Below are 19,163 nucleotides of genomic sequence, written 5' to 3' on the forward strand. Positions count from 1 at the left end.
TTTTCTTGTTTGCTATTACATGATTACTTATTTAGATTAGCTACATGGTGATCTGTCTCGCATGGAGTGTTCCACTTTTTTACAGATTATCCTTATGGCTTTGCTTGTCTGTATGCCTTTAGACTTAGTTTTAATTGCCATTAAATTGTAATAAATTTAAAAATTTAAATTTAAAAAATCTCGCACGTGCGAAAAGAGCTGTCACATTCTGATTGGTTGTTCGTTTGTAAACTTTAGACTAACCCATGAACCCTGCTTGAGTATAACTTTAGTTAGTCTGTATTGTTTTGGATCACCGAGGCGTTAATTTTCTAACTATAGATAGAGTGAACAGAGCAACGGTCACACTACCGAAATAGCTAACTGTAGTTATCCCCGTCTTGACTTTATAGGTGGTTTTCGCTGTCACGCCACTGTCACGCCGCGAAAAATAAATCCAAAACTATTGAGTCAAAAAAATCAAGAATATTCCAGGTTGTAGACAACTACTATATAAACTACTTGTCTAAGTCTCAGGTCTGTACGTTATTCCGTACTCGAGTTATCCGTCAAAATATTTCACGCAAATTTAGAGAGCACAGTATGGAAACGCCATGTTGGAGCCCAACTGCTTGGGCTCCAACATGGCGGCCGGAAATCAATGAAAACATCTGGCATTAAATTTTGCTACAAAAAGCGGTCAGATCACCCTGATGAACAAGTAAACATTCACATAAACACTTCTCGCAAAACCTCAACTGTTAAGATTGTTAAAAATCGACCGATAAGGCATTTTTCTAAGAAAACGTGACAGCGTTCTGGCGGCCATCTTTGATCTCTTGTGGCGTGAAACTCTAAAACTCAAAATGCTCTATCTTGAAGACGGCGAGTGCTATCAAGCTAGAAACCTTCAACAAGAGATGTATTGAGGACGTCTAATAGCCAGTAAAAGATAAAAACTTAGGGTTCTTGCGTTTCTTTGTTTTAGAAATTTGATGACGTAACGTGAAAACTAAGAATAGTTAGTAGCGTAGATGTGACCGCAGCCATTAAGTCGAAACATCTTCGGCTGCGCTCACTCGTGAGATATCGATTTGAACACAAGAAGATAAATTTCATATCTCCAAGCAACAATTTATTATCCTCTATATATTAGATCCCTTTTGACGTTGCCATGGTAACGAATTTTGACGAAATAGCGACCTCAATTTGCTTATTGTTAAAACTTTGTTCCTTGTTCTTTAGTACAACTTTGGTCTAAAAGATTATCCTCCACATTATTGGTATAGTTGCGATAGAACACTAAAGACGGACATGTGTGAACCATTACAAGCCACCTTAATGCCAAGATTGTTACAATAACGTTCATGGTCCAGCTCCGTAGTTATTTCGGATCTTCCCATTAACCTAAATCATGTGTCAAACGAATATAGGGCAAGAAATATTAACGTAGACATATTTCTTCTGCTCGCTTTCTTCACGTCTCGCTTTCTTCACGTCGTGTCAGAAACTTTTCCGCAACAGCCCCATATAATCGCTTCGTTTAGATCAATCTGAAATGTCCAAAATGTTTCTGTTTAATTACGGGCTCAACTCGCGCACGCGCAGCGCAAGTGGCGTACGGATGGTCTGACACACGTACATACGGACAGGATAACCAACTTTTTTTAGGTATGTCGCTCGGCTCAAGTGCGTCTTTAGCGCGCGAGAGCCTTTCTCATAAGCAGTCATTTCCTATATATAGATTAAAAACTCGTATGATTGAGTTGGGGGAAGAAGATAAACGCGAAACAATATCTTGGGTATTTTCCTTGTCAGTTGCTGTGAGGTACAAGAATTGATTTTGGTTGCGGTGTGTATTTTTCAGCTTATCGTTTTAGTTTCACTTCAAAGTATAACGGAAAGACTGTGACAGGATTGGTTGGCTCGTCTGTGAACTTCACCTGGAGCTTCTTTGGTGATGCTATGAGAGTTTACTGGGGACTGAAGAAAGATGGAGTAAATGGCTTTGAGAATAGTGGAATACTGGTTTCTCTATACAGAGGAGGCTCAGGTTATGTTACAGCCCCTTCAGCATACAGTGGACGTGTGAGTGGAAGTGGTGATGTATCCTCTGGTCAGGTCATCTTCACCCTAAGCCTAATCAGACAGAGTGATCAAAGATTTTATGGCTGTATGATTTATCCATATTATTCTTTTTCTCGTCGAGTATTTGACTCTGTGTATTTGGAAGTTGAAGGTGAGTTTCATTTAATACCGCTTTGACTTCGCAACGTTAACGACACATTTACCGTACACAAAGATAAGACTGACGTTACATTTTTCATGAACAAACACCTTAACGACAGAACGCCGACATCCAGTTTCATTGAGAGATTGAAGTAAATGAAAACTCCCTAGACTTGTTGGTAAACTGCGACTACACGAAACAACGAACTTTACAGCGGACTTTGAGCAGTGTACAGAAAACCGACGCATACAGACAAATTACTGGATCAATCTTTCTAGAACCCGACTTCACACAAAGCTACGTACGTCCACCGATGAGTACTGTGTTCTGAATAGACGCGCGCGACTCCCAGGGGGGGGGGGGGGGGGTACTCCGGATTGTAAATGACGGGGATGATCGAATGGAGGCAAAACTCAGGACCCAAAAAAATCCCTAAGTCTTCTGACATTCGCTGTTTTCACCGTTCCCATAATACATCTTGTTTACCCCCCAAAATATTTGCATAAGCATTGTTTTCAATTTCTCTTGGGATTTACAATGACGTACAATCGTCCCAGGAGAAATTGAAAACAATGCTTATGTAAAAAATTTGGGGGGTAAACAAGATGTATTATGGGATCGTGAAAAAAGCGAATTACCCCAAAAAAATCCCTTAGTCTTCTGACATTACCCCAAAAAAATCCCTAGACCAAAAATAACCCCCCAAAAAAATCCCTTGTCAAATTACCCCTAAATTGCCAGGAGGGGCAATAACATAACACAGAAAACGCTCGTTTTGTTTATTCATCATACCATAAATACGCCAAGGCCGCGCCAAGGCACTTTAGTTCGTTTTTAATACCCAAGAAAATCCCCTGTCTAAATCAAGTCACCCAAAAAAATACTTGCCAAATTTTCCAACCCAAAAAAATCCCGGAATCGAAAATTTCAAACCCAAAAAAATCCTTCGATCATCCCCGTCATTGAAAAAGTAAAAACCGCTCAACGGTTTTTACTTTGCGACTGATGAAGGAGTTATTCCCGAAACGTTTCGCTAAACGAGAAAACATTTTAGCACTTTTTTTTAAGAAAAAAAAACATTTCAAAGTATATATCCTCCCAACCTACCGTACAACGACAAATTGAGTGCACAGAAAGTATGGTTTCTGTTATTCGTTACCATTCAGCAAGACAATTGTTTTATAGTAGAAGAACACGTTTTGAATAAATATAAGACTTCTTGCAACACAAGAATGTAGACGGTGCGTAGTTCAATGCAAGATGAATATAAAAAAAGACATCGCCGGCTTATTAGTAACATCAAAACTTGCCTTAAGCTCTGAACTGTTGTTCAAATGTCAGTACTCATATCGCAATTCATGTGCGGCTCAGCAGGACTAAACCGGTACGACCACGGTCGGACGGCAATGCAAACAGGCAGACCATTATTTCTATAGAGGTTACTTGCAGAACACGTGGTGGCTGTCGGCCAATGAACAAATTACAGACAATTACTGATAACTCAGTTAGACAATTAAAAGTTGAGTTGGAGAAAGGCAAGACATATGAATTTGTGGTCACTGCGACAAACGAATTTGGTGAAAGTCGCAAAGAAGACGGAAAGATCCAGAGAATCAAGACATTAGGTGTGTTCCATTTTAACGCCCGGAGTAGTATACGCTTAAAAACGTCACTGAAACACTAGAAATAAATTTGAAATAAATTCTATAAAAGTAATGGTTCACTTTGGAGTATTTGTAATCGCTAGACCCCCTGGAAATCTAGGCAAAATGTCTCTGTCAACTGCACCTATACAAAAAACGTTAGGAATCAGATTTTAATGAATGATTCTAACAGATTGGAGTGTTCCAAACATAGGAGATATCTTGCATATATACACCGTATTATTTGTCAAAATAAAGCGAGCGTTGTCTGATACTTACCAGATGCGTTTCAATAAAATGGAATTAACTCTCTTGATGATGATTGGCTTTGGCTGACAAATACATGCAGTTTTTATATTTCTTAATACGTTCCTTTGCTGTTTATAGCGCCACCAACAATATATAAGAAAAGCAAAAGTGAAGTGGTTGTTGTCGAAGGAAACATACTTTTCTTGGTATGTCAAGCTGAGGGCTCTCCCACACCGCATGTTAGTTGGAGAAAAAATGGCAAGGTGCTTCAAAGTAGCATCAATAAAACTGACTTCATCATTGATGACGCTAGTATTGAAGACGCGGGGAGTTATGAATGTGAAGTATCCAACTCTGCAGGAACTGTAAGTCACACGGTGGAGGTTACAGTCAATGGTAAAAGTAAGTAGATATCAGTAAATAAAATACTATCTAACGCGATCTATAGTAAAGGCTCCAACCAGTGGAAATTAGCAAACATACTTGTAAGCGTATTCCATTACTTGCATCGTTTTACTTGTGTTTCTGTGCGAAAAGTCTTCTGGAATCGTTATTATTATGTAGACGCAAGTGTTATACTGGAAAATAGCCAATAGACCATTTGCATTATGACGTAAAATCGCAAAGACTTCTGGTAGTTGTACTTAAGTTCGCGGGAAAAACCATTTCTGGCTTGTGATTGGCTAAGGGCAGCCAAGCGGGAAGGTGGACATTTATTTGAAGCTGAGCTGCTAAAGTTTACGCTCTTGTCGCTTCGAAATTTGCTTATACATTTATATTTCAGTTACCTGTCAAAAATATAGAAAACAGGATGATAGCTTTGGAATGACAATTGACTGGCAAATGTTGTTCGTGTTGAAGTAAGTTATGTACGTTGTGTGGCGGAGTTGACTTGGTAGAATTTCATTCATCCCGGCCGACAACTTCTCTTCGTAAATAATTTTAGCCTAAAATCACAGCTTCAAAAAATCGCGCACTGGAAACAGAATGCTTGAAAGGGCGAGTCTAGGATATGACTAAATTTGTGTGGAATCAAGTGAAAGGAAGGCAAGCCATTGACTTTGTTCATCATCTATTTTCAGACGCTCAACAAACGATCGCTTCCATCGATCGCAGGTGTATTAATTCTTGACTGAAAAGCTTAGAAAATTTACCATATATCATGATTGCTCGGCGTCGACTCGGCGGGACGGTCAGTTTAATTTATTTTTGCAGTGAGACAGAGAAACGAGTCAAATAATTTTCCCCTTTCGATCGAGCTTCATCGATGAATCATGAAGGGTCAATCATAAAGGATTTTCAAGCTGATCAATCAAAACTTCCCTTTGCAGGTGACAGTACAGATTATTTGTTTTTTATCTTAAAATTGTATTTCTTTTTTTTCGTCAAATTAGAACTGTAATTGCAATATTCTTTAACAAAGAAGCTTTCTTGTTTTTTGTACAGGAAATGTCAACTCGTCAGGGGCACCCAACGGAAAATTTCGTTAAAATATCTGTTCGGAAGACGATTTGAGATGTAGAATTTTCGGAACATTCATTGTAATTTTTTTTGCTTGCCTGCCTTTCCTAGGATTTTCGAATATCTAAAATATGGTATAATTGTTCATTTTTAACGGCTTTTTACTCTAAAAAGGTCACCTAGAATTTTCGGGAGCCCTTCTCTGGTTGGAATTTTTTCGAAAAGGTAAGTTTTGATCCCTTTAACTTTCGGATCACTAGACTTTCAGCGAGGAAATCCGAACAGATAAAAAATTTTTAGGGGATAAAAATATGCCTATATCTACCGTTTAACTACTAAAATACATTCAACGGTGCTATGTTTAAGTGGTTTTGAACTATATTCTCGATGGGTGCCCCTGACTCGTCGATTAGGAGTTGTGGTTTCAATACGAGCGAGGGCCCTGCTGAGCAATACAATTTTATTTACATAATTTTGTTGATGAGTGATTACTTGTGAGACTCGAACGATGAGCCTCAAAGATTTTAACGAGTGTAGACATCATGTACTTCCCTATGTTTAGAAAGGGTAAAATATTGCGTCTTCGTAAATTTTTTGAAAATAAAAAATATACATATTACCTTGCAAGAAAAAGTTTTAGGAACTTAAATAAATAACCGCGCGACATGAGACTCCACTGGAGGAATTTGAAACACTCGTTGAAACTTCACTACAAAACGCAACCAAGCAAATAAAACGATATCTTGCATAACTTTTTTCATTTTAACGGACTTGGTTTTATAATGAGAGCTTGCTTTTTGCCCTTTAAATGAAGCAACAGGGACGTCTTCTTCGGCGAGGGTAATTTTCTTTATCTCCATCACGATTTCTTGGCCAAGCGGGCTTGATGACGATTCAAAATTTCCCGCGAACATAACTACAACTACCAACTACCTAGTCTTTGCGCATTTACGTCATAATGCAAATGGTCTATTGATCGAATTCATACGAAATTACATCCGGAACCGTAGCGGCGTATTGTCCATATCCTCACCAGTGACGGAATCGGGATTTTGACAAAAAATGCATGTTGCGTTATTGGCTAGACCATAGTTTTTAAGTTCTTTCTTTGTAACGATTATTCTATGTAGTAGTTTGAAGGAAAACTGCCTTAGCTTGTTATCTCGTGAAGATCTATAGATGAAGGAAAATTTGTTCTTCCATTCAGAAAAGTCTTCAGGGAACTTATCTTTCCATTTTTTGATACCGGTAGGTACAATGTTGCAGTTTTCATTGAAGAGTTTATAGTAGTTTTTGCAGCGCATGTTTGCTAAATCTACAGTTATTTCCGACCCAGCTGGAGAAAGAGCTATGATGGTCGAATACAGACTATCTGAGGACGGCTTATAGTATTTAGCTTTCTTTTTTAAATTTGAAGGAATTGCTGCAATCAACTGAAAGTAGTGTAAATAGTTTGTCTTAATCTGAAATTTATTTTGAAATTCGCTGAAAGACAGGAAGTTTCCGCTTGAGTCTAAGAGGTCTTGAACAAAGTAAATCCCTTGGTCAAACCAGGGTTTCCAAAATAAAGGATTATTTTCTATAGTTATAGTCTCGTTATTCCAAAGTATATATTCGCCATACGGGAAAAGGCCTTTACCTTGTTTTAATTCCTGAAAGTAAAACAGAAGTTCTCTGTAAAAGAGAGGCATTTTTTTGTCTATGGAGACAGGATTAAAATTACTACGGAGAAGAAATGACAAACCCCCATATTGTGAAAGGTAGTGATTTGGGATTGCTTTCCATACATCTTCAGAGTTACTCAATAGTCTGCTAATCCAGGCCAGGCGGAGGGATTTAACAACAGTTTCAAAGTTGACAAAATTTACACCTCCATGCTTAAGCGGTTGGTACATGACAGTTCTCTTGATTTTATCTTTTTTGTTGTTCCACAAAAAAGAGAATAACTGAGACTGAGCCATTTTGATGACGTTCCCTGGGACAGAAAGCATAGATGCTGCATATATAAGTTGAGAGACACCTAGTGATTTAGCTAGAAGTGACTTTCCATAAAGGGTGAGACCTCTTGATAGCCACAAGTTCAATTTGGTTTTCATTTTCCGGATTTTTGCGAAAAAATTAGCTTCGATGTTCTTTCCTTGATTGTAAGGTAAAAAGGCTCCGAGAACTTTAATCGGATCCTTGGTAGTTCTAAAATCAAGAATCTTTAAATTACTTTGTTTTCATAGATCCTAGCCACATTGCTTGAGTTTTCTTTTAAATAAATTTAAGTCCAGAGAGGGACTCGAACCAATTTAAAATTTGTAAGCAAGACTTAAGAGAAGTCGTATTGTCGACAATAATAGTTGTGTCATCCGCAAACTGTGAAATTTTTGCAACCGTATTATTTGGGAGTAGTATGCCTGTGCAAGTTGGGTCTCGACGGATCTTTAAACCTAGTAACTCAACCGCAAGAATAAAAAGAAAAGGACTTAGAGGACAGCCCTGTCTTATCCCCCTAGATATTTCAAAGTAATCTGTCAGGTAGCCACCATTCAATACGGCGCTTTGAGAGCCATTATAAATAGTAGAGAACCATTTGATGAAGTTTGAACCGAAGTTAAAAACTTTAAGAGAGTATCCAGAATAAAACTCCATTCTAAAGTGTCGAAAGCCTTTTCAAAATCGATAAATAGAAAAATTCCAGAGAGATTCTTTTGATCTAGTTCTTCCATTAAGTCACTCATGAGTCTTATATTTTGACCTATGTATCTCCCTTTAACGAATCCCGTTTGGTCGCCATGAATCAACTTGGGTAAATATTTTTCTAGTCTCAATGCCAGAATCTTAGTCAGAATTTTGTAGTCGATGTTTAGAAGAGATATAGGTCGCCAGTTCGTCAGATCTATCAGGTAAGTATCACCTTTAGGAAGGAGTGTTATTGTCCCTCTTCTCTGGGAGATGGATAGTATGCCTTTGCTGAAAGCTTCGTTATACGAATTAAGAAGGTCGCACCATAGAAGGTCAAAGAAAGCGACGTAAAATTCTTTTGTGAAGCCATCTTCACCTGGAGTTTTGTTTTCAGCAAAAAAGTTCAGTGCATCTTTTAGTTCTTGACATGATAAACTTTGATCCAGATCCTCTTGTTCTTCCTTGCTCAATCGGGGTGTATTAATATCCTAGATGTAATCGCTGAAACTTTAACTTGGCTGCGATGTTTGTATATTATCAACCTTTGAAGTATACATATTTTTATAGAAGTTTTCGATTTCCTTGTTTATCATCGTGAAATTCGAAGTGATCTCCTCATTTTCTAATTTAATCTCGCGGATACATTTTTTATCATAATTAGTCTTCTCTAAATTCCTCTGGATTCGTGAATTTTTTTCAATTCTTCTTTAGCAGTTTCGTATCTGTCAAGTATATGACCTCATCTAGCACATCGTCGTTGCAAATTTTAAAGTCAAGTTCTTGTAATTCTTTCTGAAGAGATTGCTCTTTGGTCTTTAGTTCACTTCTTTTTTGTTTTGAATATTTAATGGTTGCGGATCGGAGCTCCATTTGTATTAGTTCCCATAATAATTGCTTGTCTGAAAGCTCAGAGTATTTTGCTTGTATCAGCGGATATTTAAATTCGATAAGTACTTTATAGCTTTCGTCATCTAACAGAGTGTTGTTAAATTTCCACAAACCGGGTCCTCTTTTGAAATCACTTTTGATTTCTAAGCATAGAAATATTGATTTATGGTCGGAAGCAATGGACGTGCGGGTTTCGGATTTAAGCACATCGAGAGATAACGCATGAGAGACAAGGAAAAAAATCGATTCTTGATTTTAACTTTAAAGGTTTTGATTCATATGTAAATGTTTTAGCATTCGGATGTAAATGTCGATATATGTCAATTAGGTTAAGTTCGTCCATTAGATCAACAACGGCATTTCTGTACGCTGTTGCTTTCCATGGTAGGCCACCGCGTTTATCTGTTTGATTAAGAGCAACATTCCAATCGCCGGAGACAATAAGTCTAGAGGTATCTGACTTTGATATAATGTATTCGGTTAAATTGTGAATGAACCTTTCTTGTTCGCGGTTGTCATTAGGAGCATAAATATTAACGACAAAAAAGGGCAGCTCGTCGATTGTAATTTTTGCAATTATATATCGCCCCTGGGGATCGGTTTGGATATTGCAAAGCTGAAAGGTTGAATTGGGATTTAGTAACATGCACACACCTTTTGAGTGTGCAGTCCCGTGAGAAAAGATCATTTGTCCGCCCCACTCCAGGGACCACACCTGTTCATCATTAGATTGAGAGTAAGATTCCTGAAGACAATACAAGGTTGCCTTTTGTGATTTCAAATAGGAAAATATCGCTCCTCTTTTGTTCTGATTTCGTAATCCTCTCACATTTAGAGAAATGATTTTAAATTTACGTGACATTTCTGTGTTTTAAATTTCCATTGCAAATTTCTGGCTGACATCCCAATCTCTGTTGACAGTTCCAGCCGAGATCTTTTTCGCAACGCAATATTTTTTTTTAAACCTTTGAAACCTTGGTACAAACACTTTTTTGGGTTTCCTTTTAAAGGTCGCTTTTTTACTAACTGAAGGAGTGATTCTGCATACTGGCTTGCTACACATGTTTACAAAAACGACAATAACAAAAACCGATCACAAGGACAAAAAAAAAAAACACGGGGAAAATAATAATAATTATTTCTATATACCTTATATAGAAAATGGAGTAATAAAAAAAGTCTACTGTGAGCCTCTTACCTCCTTCACCTAAGCCTGTCCCCATCCTTTTTAGACTGAACAACGAGTAAGATCAGTGTCTAATTGATATATTTATAAATAGTTCAAAAAATCGTAAACACAAGTTAAAATTGAAAGTTTTCAAAGACGATGACAGATTAAATTGCCTCAAGGTCCTCCTCGCATCGGATTTTGATAGGGCTCCATCCGGCGAAGTTTTTGCAAAAATCTTACCGTCGATTGTCCATACACTCACAAAGATTCCATCACGTTTCATCTTGTTCGCCGTTCCGACGAGGAATCGTCTATAGTTGGTCAAGTTTTCATTTATGAAGATTCTTGTGCTCTCGCCTCTTGCTGCACTGGCATAGCTCGGGAATAGATCTGTAATAAACCAAGGACGCGAATATTGTAGATCTACATGCTTTAATAATCACGAAGAAGAAAGAATTGAAATTGTACATTGCACAACAGGGATATCCGATTACCGATAACATGAATCGCACGTGACTAGATTATAACATTCCTCCCCCTTAAGACTTTTGCTATTTCCATTTAAAAAAGTACACAAAAACGCTGAACTGAAGTATAACAAAAACAATCATTAATGATTTTCACGCAATGTATGTCACGCAATAACTCTCGTTGATTGCTAATCAATGTTCATGAGCAATGTCTCAGAAATTTTTAAAGTTCATAGTCCTTGAAACGTTCCGGTAAACGTCGGTTACGGACTGGGCGTGATGGTTCAGCCTCTTGTGTGTCAGACGAACTCGCGGCGACCGGCTTGGGAGGACTACTCGGTTGGGTTGTGTCTGCCGTGTAATCTGCCTCGGGCACCACTCCTGGTACCAAGATCTCAGGATTTGTCATTGTTGGGTCTTGATTGTGGTTTTTCCGCAAATGGTCCTGATGTCGTCGAACAACTCGACCATCCGGTAATTCTACTAGGGCTGAGACTGGGCCAGTTGCCTGCACCACAGTTCCTTTCTGCCAGGACTTGGGGGAACTGAAGTCCTTTATGAACACAGGATCACTGGCTTCAAAATTCCTGTGTTTGGCATGGTGGTCGTGGGTCTGTTTTTGATTTTCTTGCTTCTGTCTCACCAGACTTGCAGTGTTGGGAACTATGAGGTCGAGCTTAGTTCTCAGCTTTCTCTTCATCAGCAGCTCCGCTGGTGAAACCCCTGTTGTCGTGTGTGGCGTTGTTCTGTACTTTAGCAGAAAACGTGACAACTTGTCTTGCATGGTTCCCTCTTCCATCTTCTCTATCCCTTCTTTGAAGGCTCTCACTGCTCGCTCTGCCTGGCCATTCGAAGCTGGATGGTATGGTGCTACTTTAGTGTGTTTGATGCCGTTTTTTGAGAGGAAATTCTCAAATTCTGCACTTGTGAAATTGGGCCCATTGTCGCTGACGATGGTTTCTGGGAGACCATGGGTCGCGAAAATTTCCCTTAACTTCACAATGGTGGCGGCTGATGTTGTACTTCGCATTATCTGGACATCCATCCATTTGGAATGTGCATCGATCACCACTAAATACATGTTGCCTTTGTATGGCCCTGCATAATCAATGTGCACTCTTGACCAGGGTTGACCGGGCCACTCCCATGGGTGGAGAGGTGCTTCTGCTGGGGCCTTCTGGTGTAGCTGGCATTGCTGACACTTCTTCACGGCATCTTCTAGTTCACGATCCATATTTGGCCACCACACATAACCACGTGCAAGGGCTTTCATTCTTGATATGCCCGGATGGGCTTCGTGAAGCTCGGCTATGACTTGCTGTCGTCCTTGAGGTGGAACTATCACCCTGTTCCCCCATAGAACGCATCCACCTTCTATGGTTAACTCCGCTTTCCGGCTTAAATATGGGTGTAGCTGTACATCCTGGCAGTGGTTTGGCCATCCATTAAGTGTAAACTGGTGCACTTTTGAGAGAACAGGATCGCGCCTTGTCCATTCTTGGATATGTCGTGAGCTGACTGGGGTGTGGTCCAGATGTTCTAACAGCAAAACTGTCTCTCCAGGTACAGGAACTGACTCTGGCATCTTGGACAAGGGAAGTCGACTTAATGCATCCGCATTGGCGTTTGTGTTCCCTGCTTTATAGGCAATCTTGTACTCGTATGCTGCCAAGGTAAGGGCCCACCGCTGAACTCTCGGAGAGGCTTGTTGAGGTACTCCTTTCTTCTCGTTAAAGAGCCCTTCCAGCGGCTTGTGATCAGTCTGTATGGTGAACTTCTGACCGTACAAGAACTGATTAAACTTCTTCACTCCGAAGATAATGGCCAAAGCCTCTTTTTCAATAGTGGAATAACCACGCTCAGCTGTGTTCAACGATCTTGAGACATAACCAATTGGGCGCTCTGTTCCATCTGCCATCCGGTGGGAAAGTACCGCCCCTACTCCATAATCGGAGGCATCACTCGCCAACATCAGTTCCAGATCTGGCTGGAAATGCACCAGGAGGTTTGCAGACTGAAGTAGTTTCTTGGATTTGTTGAAGGCCACCTGCTGCTCGGTCTTCCAAGACCACTTTGTACCTTGTCTAAGGAGCTTGTGCAGTGGTTCAAGTACTGTGGCGATGTCTGGTAAGAAACGATGATAATAATTCAGCATTCCCAGAAATGCTCGCAGCTGTGTAACATTCTCAGGCACTGGGGCATTCTGTATTGCTTCCACCTTAGCTTCTACTGGCTTGATACCACGACCATTGATCACATAACCACAATAGGTGACTTCCGGCACCATGAAGAAACACTTTTCTTTTCGCAACCGCAGCCCAGCTTCTGATAGCTTCTTGAGTACTGCTTCTAAATTGGCAATGTGATTGTTGTCGTCCTTCCCGCTGATGAGAATGTCGTCCATTCGCACAATGACATGAGGAATGCCTTGCAAGAGGTTTTCCATTGTCCTCTGAAAGATACCAGGTGCAGAAGAGACTCCGAAAGGCAGTCTATTGTACTGAAATAGCCCTTTATGAGTGTTTATGGTGGTAAACTTTCGTGACTCCTCATCTAGCGTCATTTGCTGATATGCCTGCGACATGTCTAGCTTGGTAAATTTCTCACCACCTCCCAGAGTAGCCAGAAGATCTTCTGTCTTCGGTATTGGGTAATTGTCCAGTTTGGACACTTGATTGACTGTGAGTTTATAATCGCCACAGATCCTTACAGTCCCGTTTGGCTTAGCGACTGGTACAATGGGTGCAGCCCATTCGGAAAATTCCACCGGCGATATAATCCCTTCACGCTCCAATCGTTCGAGTTCAAGTTCGACATTAGTTTTCAATGCGTACGGCACTGATCTTGCTTTGATATATTTGGGTTCGGCGTCTTGATCGACGTAGATCTTCGCCTTTACTCCTTTTAGCGTGCCCAATCCTTCCATGAATACATCGGGGTATTTCGAAAGCACATTTTGAACTGCCGATGGGGGGCTTATCTCGCTTGCCACGTGAAAGATTGTGTTCCAATCTAAGCGGATTTTCTCCAACCAATCTCGACCAAGTAAATTTGGTCCGTCGCCTTTGACAATGATGGCGTTTAAATTCTTGTGCTGGCCTTCATATTTCACTGGAACCATGACTGCTCCGAGTACTGGAATCCTTTCTCCTGTATAAGTAGTTAGGACTGCTTTTGATGTTTGAAGTGGACCCAATGCGTCACGCAATCTTTCGTAAGTTGCTTCGTTTAGTATCGTCTTCGACGCACCCGTGTCGATTTCCATCGTGTTTTTCCGTCCACAAAGTTCTAGATCCACTTTGAACGATTTCTTCCGATCGCTGGACAAATGATACATGGCATAGACATCATCTTGATCGGCGCTTTCTTCGACAAAATGCGTTCTTTTGCCATCTGGCCGGCGCCCACGTTTGGCTTGTTTTTGCGATTTTTTCTTTCCTTGACACACTTTAGCCATGTGGCCTTTCTTTTGGCACTTGTAGCACACTTCATTCTTAAACTTGCAGCTCGAGGGATCGTGGTTTCCACCGCAGCGATAGCACTCTTGTTTTGCAAACTGGCAATGCTCTGAAAGCCTTCTGAGTCCTGCGACGAACTCTGCAACATTTTCCCCTTCGAGGCGACTCCTGCTATGGAATTTAAATCGCTCGACGATCACACTTGGCTTCGGCGAGAAGTGGTTCTCCAGCTTTTCCAAGATCTCTTTTAAATCCACCTCGCCCGGTTTCTCGGGTTGTAACAAATCGCGAATTAACCCGTACGTTTTGCTTCCACAAACGCTTAGCAGGATAGCTCTTTGTTTCTTCTCGTCTTTAATTTCGTTTGCGGCGAAGTACTGCTCGAGCCTTTCCGCGTATTGAGTCCACGATTCCTCTGACTCCTTAAATTCACCTACGTTCCCGAAGGTTGCCATGTTTTTCCTCGTCGCCAATGTAATAAACCAAGGACGCGAATATTGTAGATCTACATGCTTTAATAATCACGAAGAAGAAAGAATTGAAATTGTACATTGCACAACAGGGATATCCGATTACCGATAACATGAATCGCACGTGACTAGATTATAACATTCATCGGAGGCATCACTAGATCTTTCAAGTTAACGTTTTTCAGTTTAACTCTTTCTTTGTACAAACGTGTCTTGACTTTGTGGCTAATGAACTTCACTATGATCGGGTTGCTGCAACGGCGATTTATTCTATGCGAGATCTCAATGTCTTGAGGTGATATTTCGACGTTGAGCGCATTTCCCACTTTTAAAACCACTTCTTCTGTGGACGTGTAGCATTCTTCAGGTATTCCGTCTATTTGCAATGAATTTTTCTCGAATACTGTTCGAGATCATCAGTAGTAATGTACTACACTCTGAGGCAAAAAATTTTTTGCCTCAGAGGATTTAGTACATAACTACTATCAGCACTGGGTTCCAAAAACTGAAGCCAAATCTGAAACCAAAACTGAAGCCAAATCTGAAAAACTAAATCTGAAAAACTAAATCTGAAGCCAAAGTGAAAAACCTAAACTGAAATCAAATCTCAGAATCAACCCTAGGTCAACCCAAGGTCAAAAAATGGAAACCAAACCTTGAAGCCAAATCTATAAACTAAACCTTGATTAAATGATAAAAATAATCTTTGATTATTTTTGACAATATTTAAAAAAAACTTCTTATACTCTTTTTTAAAAATCTTGCATCTTAGTGCGTTTAAAAAAATCTCTTATACCTTTCAAAATTCTTTATTCTATGCTTTTAAAATTCTATTGTCAGTATCTATGTTATGGATAATGCTATTGTTGATATGTTTTTGTGTTAAAAGATGTCTCCATTTACCTGCCAATCTGTAGTCATATCCATCACATATATCACATACCCATGATTTATACCGCATGTAACGAGTCTTGCTTCTCCTAATAGCATCCTGTCTATCTTTTTCACAAAAATATCTTTGAAATCTAACCATTTATACAAATACTTTATATATTTTTATTTTCTTATGTGATGTTTTATAGTGCGTTTAAAATGAACGTCTTATATTACATTTTCAATATAATATTTTTGTATTTTTATCAGATTTTTGAACATGTTTTTATGTAGGATCATATTTGATATAATACCGAGATCAGTACAAATGTTAACTAATCTATTTGATTGTTCCTTTTCACTTAATTGTAAGAAAAGTGTATTGTCTTTAATGCAATGTTTTTCTATGATATTCATCATCTCAACGAATTTTTCTTTGATGTAATTTGATGTCATTATAATATTTATTATACATTATTTTTTATATCTCTTTTATAGTGCGTTTAAAACAAACCTCGTTGACATTATGAAAATCAAAACCTAGGATCATAACCTAGGATAAACAGATGAGTTTGTCTTTAATATCCATAAGGATATGTTTCTATACAGCTATCCGATATGTATTTTATTGTGCGCTTGTCATATCCAAAGCTGTATACTTTTTCCTCATATTTGTTAACAATTTGTTTACTCTGTCTGGTTATCTTATTTTCATTTACTAATGTGAGTTCTTTGATATCGCCCTTAACCATCTTAATCATATTTGTGTGATTTAGTATTTGTGAATTTTCATGATTAAGAGAAAAACCTTTAATAACACATTTCTGTTTATTATCGCCATATATGAAACTGTAGTTTTTAGGGCCACCGCTTACGAAGGTACCTTTTATAACCTCACCGTCTAACTCATCTGTTAAATCGCCTAGCATATCGCCTGTTTCTATTGTCTTACCATTCTGGGATTCGATATACACAATACTATCTGTATCAAAATATAATACCTGTTTATCCAAATAGTCAAGTTTTTCATACAACATTAACCGTGCACTGCTAGTCGTGAAAGAGGCTACATAGATATTTGTATTATAGGAATTATCAACAAACTGATCCTTATAAGTGTAACTCATCTGTACCATCTCATCAGTTATGAAATTCATGTTTAAATTACCAATAGTATCGTCGAGAACTACTTGATAAAATTCATTTATATCAGTTACGTATTTGCATTGATTCATGTTATTTCGTTGACCAAATTTCCCCCATAGTGAGTTTAAGCACATTTTTGCAATAGCTCGTAAACCTGAATTTTCATGTAATTCACCTAATTCAATGTCTAAATTCTTTTTAACTTTATTTCTAAAAATCATCTCGTCATTGTTATTTTTAAAATTATATTTTGTTGATTCAAGTTTTAGCTTCATGAATTTTTTTATATAACCTTTGAATAGATCATCGGATGACTTCTCAAAATGCCAAACCTCATATATTTTTATAATTTTATAGCCTTTTTCAATGGCCTTATTTAGTTCATCTGTTGTCCATGTGCCTATAAATGCTCGCTCACTTTCACTATGTTGGCATTTTTCTTGTTGCTTTGTTTTCGCGCATGATAAACACAGAGGAAACATCAATTTTTCAGATTTTTCACATTTTATTTTCTGAGGTAAAACAGGATGGTATAATTCTCTTGGGGGTAAAATTTTACATTTTATGAATCCATAATATTTATCATCGTATTTATCAGGTGTTATTATTTTTTTAGGATGACCTATAGGATATTTTTTGTAGAACTGTACTGTTGGATATAACGAGCAGAAATCAACATATTTACCACATTCACCATCTTTGAATTTGTATAAGAGCTTGGAAGCATTAGTCCTACCTCCAAAAAATGCATCTCTAGGATTTAGTGGGGTAACCACTTCTCTATTCCAATCATTTTTATAATATTTTTGGAAACATTTATCATTTTTTAATTTACATTCCCACATTTCAATAAGATTGTAACCAGCAGATGTTATTTTGTTATTTTTAGCTTGTGTTTTATTATACAAAGTGCCCATATCGCATTGATTCTTATTATTGATTATATCAGGCTTGTAACAATCTTGACAGCCATGCCAGAAACAGCCTTGAAATTCATAAATAGTATTTGTAGATGCACAAAAACCATCTACTTTTAATTTGTTATTGTTGCATTTGATAACTTTTTCACCACCTTCCAAGGCATGTTGAATTTTAATTTTATTTTTATTACTTATGTAATCAAGCCATGCAATACTAACTGCACTATGGTTTTCTGTTTGAACAACATTATCAACCACAGCTATGGTATTTTTAGGCATATAATTACCTCTATAAATAGCCATACAAACACCAGCTATTGTGATGTATTTTAGTGGATCAATATTTTCTTGGTTTATGAAATCTTGTCTGAATTTTAACATACATCTTCTTAATATGTCAACATCTGACCTACAGTATTCAATTAATTCTTTTTTGAAATCGAAAACATAATTTTCATTAACACGATCGTCATACCATTGTAAAAATTTTTCTCTTTCTTGTGTTTTCATTTGATTATAGCCATAGTGCTTTTTAGAAGGCATATTTCCGATATAGTTTTGATTACAATTTTTGTTGAAATAATGTGGAAAATACCCTTTTTTCAACTCTTTTAAACCAAACGTTTTAGGAAACGATGATAATGGTTGCTGAATAAAATTTAAACTATCGATTATTTTGATCCTTAACTGTGCTATTTCCATCATCATAATTTTTGCACCATTGTAAATACAATAAGGTTTGAGCCCATTATCTATACACCATTTAAGAATAAAATGGGAATCGTAACCTTTGGAATTGTGTGCCAAAAGTGTATATCCTTTATATTTCTCATTGAGAATTCCATTACAAAAACTATTAATATCATTGAAGATTGTTTCATTACCATCGAAATCATGACAGATAGCTAAATTGACTTCGTGTATTCCAGTGTTTTGGGTACATTCGAAATCAAAAAATAAATATTTTTCATTATACGTTTTACATGAGTAGCAATAATCTTTTTTGAGAATGTTTTTATTTAATCGGCATGGTTTTTTGCTATTTTTGATGCAATTTCCACCCTTACACTTGATCTTTTTCATGAAACATTTATGTTTGCTTTCACAATAGCTATTACAATTATTACACATTTTGTAACCACATTTATGTATTTTAATGTATGGTTTTAGTATAATTTGATTGCATTTTAAACATTTTGCTACACTGCTACATACTGAATCATTTCCATCTTTTTTCGATCGGTTACTAGTATGGTTTTTAAAACAACTATTACCATGGAAAACACGATTGCAGTGATTGCAGGTTACGTCTTTACCATCACATTTATTACCATCTGAAAAGTATTTAAAACAACATAAGCATTTCTGAGGACATTTATGTTTATCACGTTTCGTATAAGTTTTTTTACAAGAATGACAGAAATATGCTACATTTAAAAAAGCTGTCATTGATTTTATAACATCAAAATGATTTCGTGTTTTGTATAGATAAATTTTATCAGCTTTTCCCTTATTGGAAGTATATATAATCTCAT

The 19,163-nt window shown here is 37.8% G+C and overlaps 1 protein-coding gene across 1 annotated transcript in view; it reads left to right on the forward strand.

Moving 5' to 3' along the window:
• The first annotated feature begins 3,688 nt into the window (after positions 1 to 3,688).
• Positions 3,689 to 19,163, forward strand: part of LOC144662606 (proto-oncogene tyrosine-protein kinase receptor Ret-like) — a 109,024-nt gene continuing 93,549 nt past the window's right edge. Inside the window, exons 1-2 of the mRNA XM_078523454.1 lie at positions 3,689 to 3,834; positions 4,240 to 4,497. The gene's annotated coding sequence lies outside the window, so the exon portion shown is untranslated. The remainder of the gene's footprint in view (positions 3,835 to 4,239; positions 4,498 to 19,163) is intronic.

Source organism: Oculina patagonica, chromosome 8 (assembly GCF_052425735.1).
Source record: "Oculina patagonica isolate OP01 chromosome 8, crgOcupat, whole genome shotgun sequence".
Lineage (NCBI taxonomy): Eukaryota > Metazoa > Cnidaria > Anthozoa > Scleractinia > Oculinidae > Oculina > Oculina patagonica.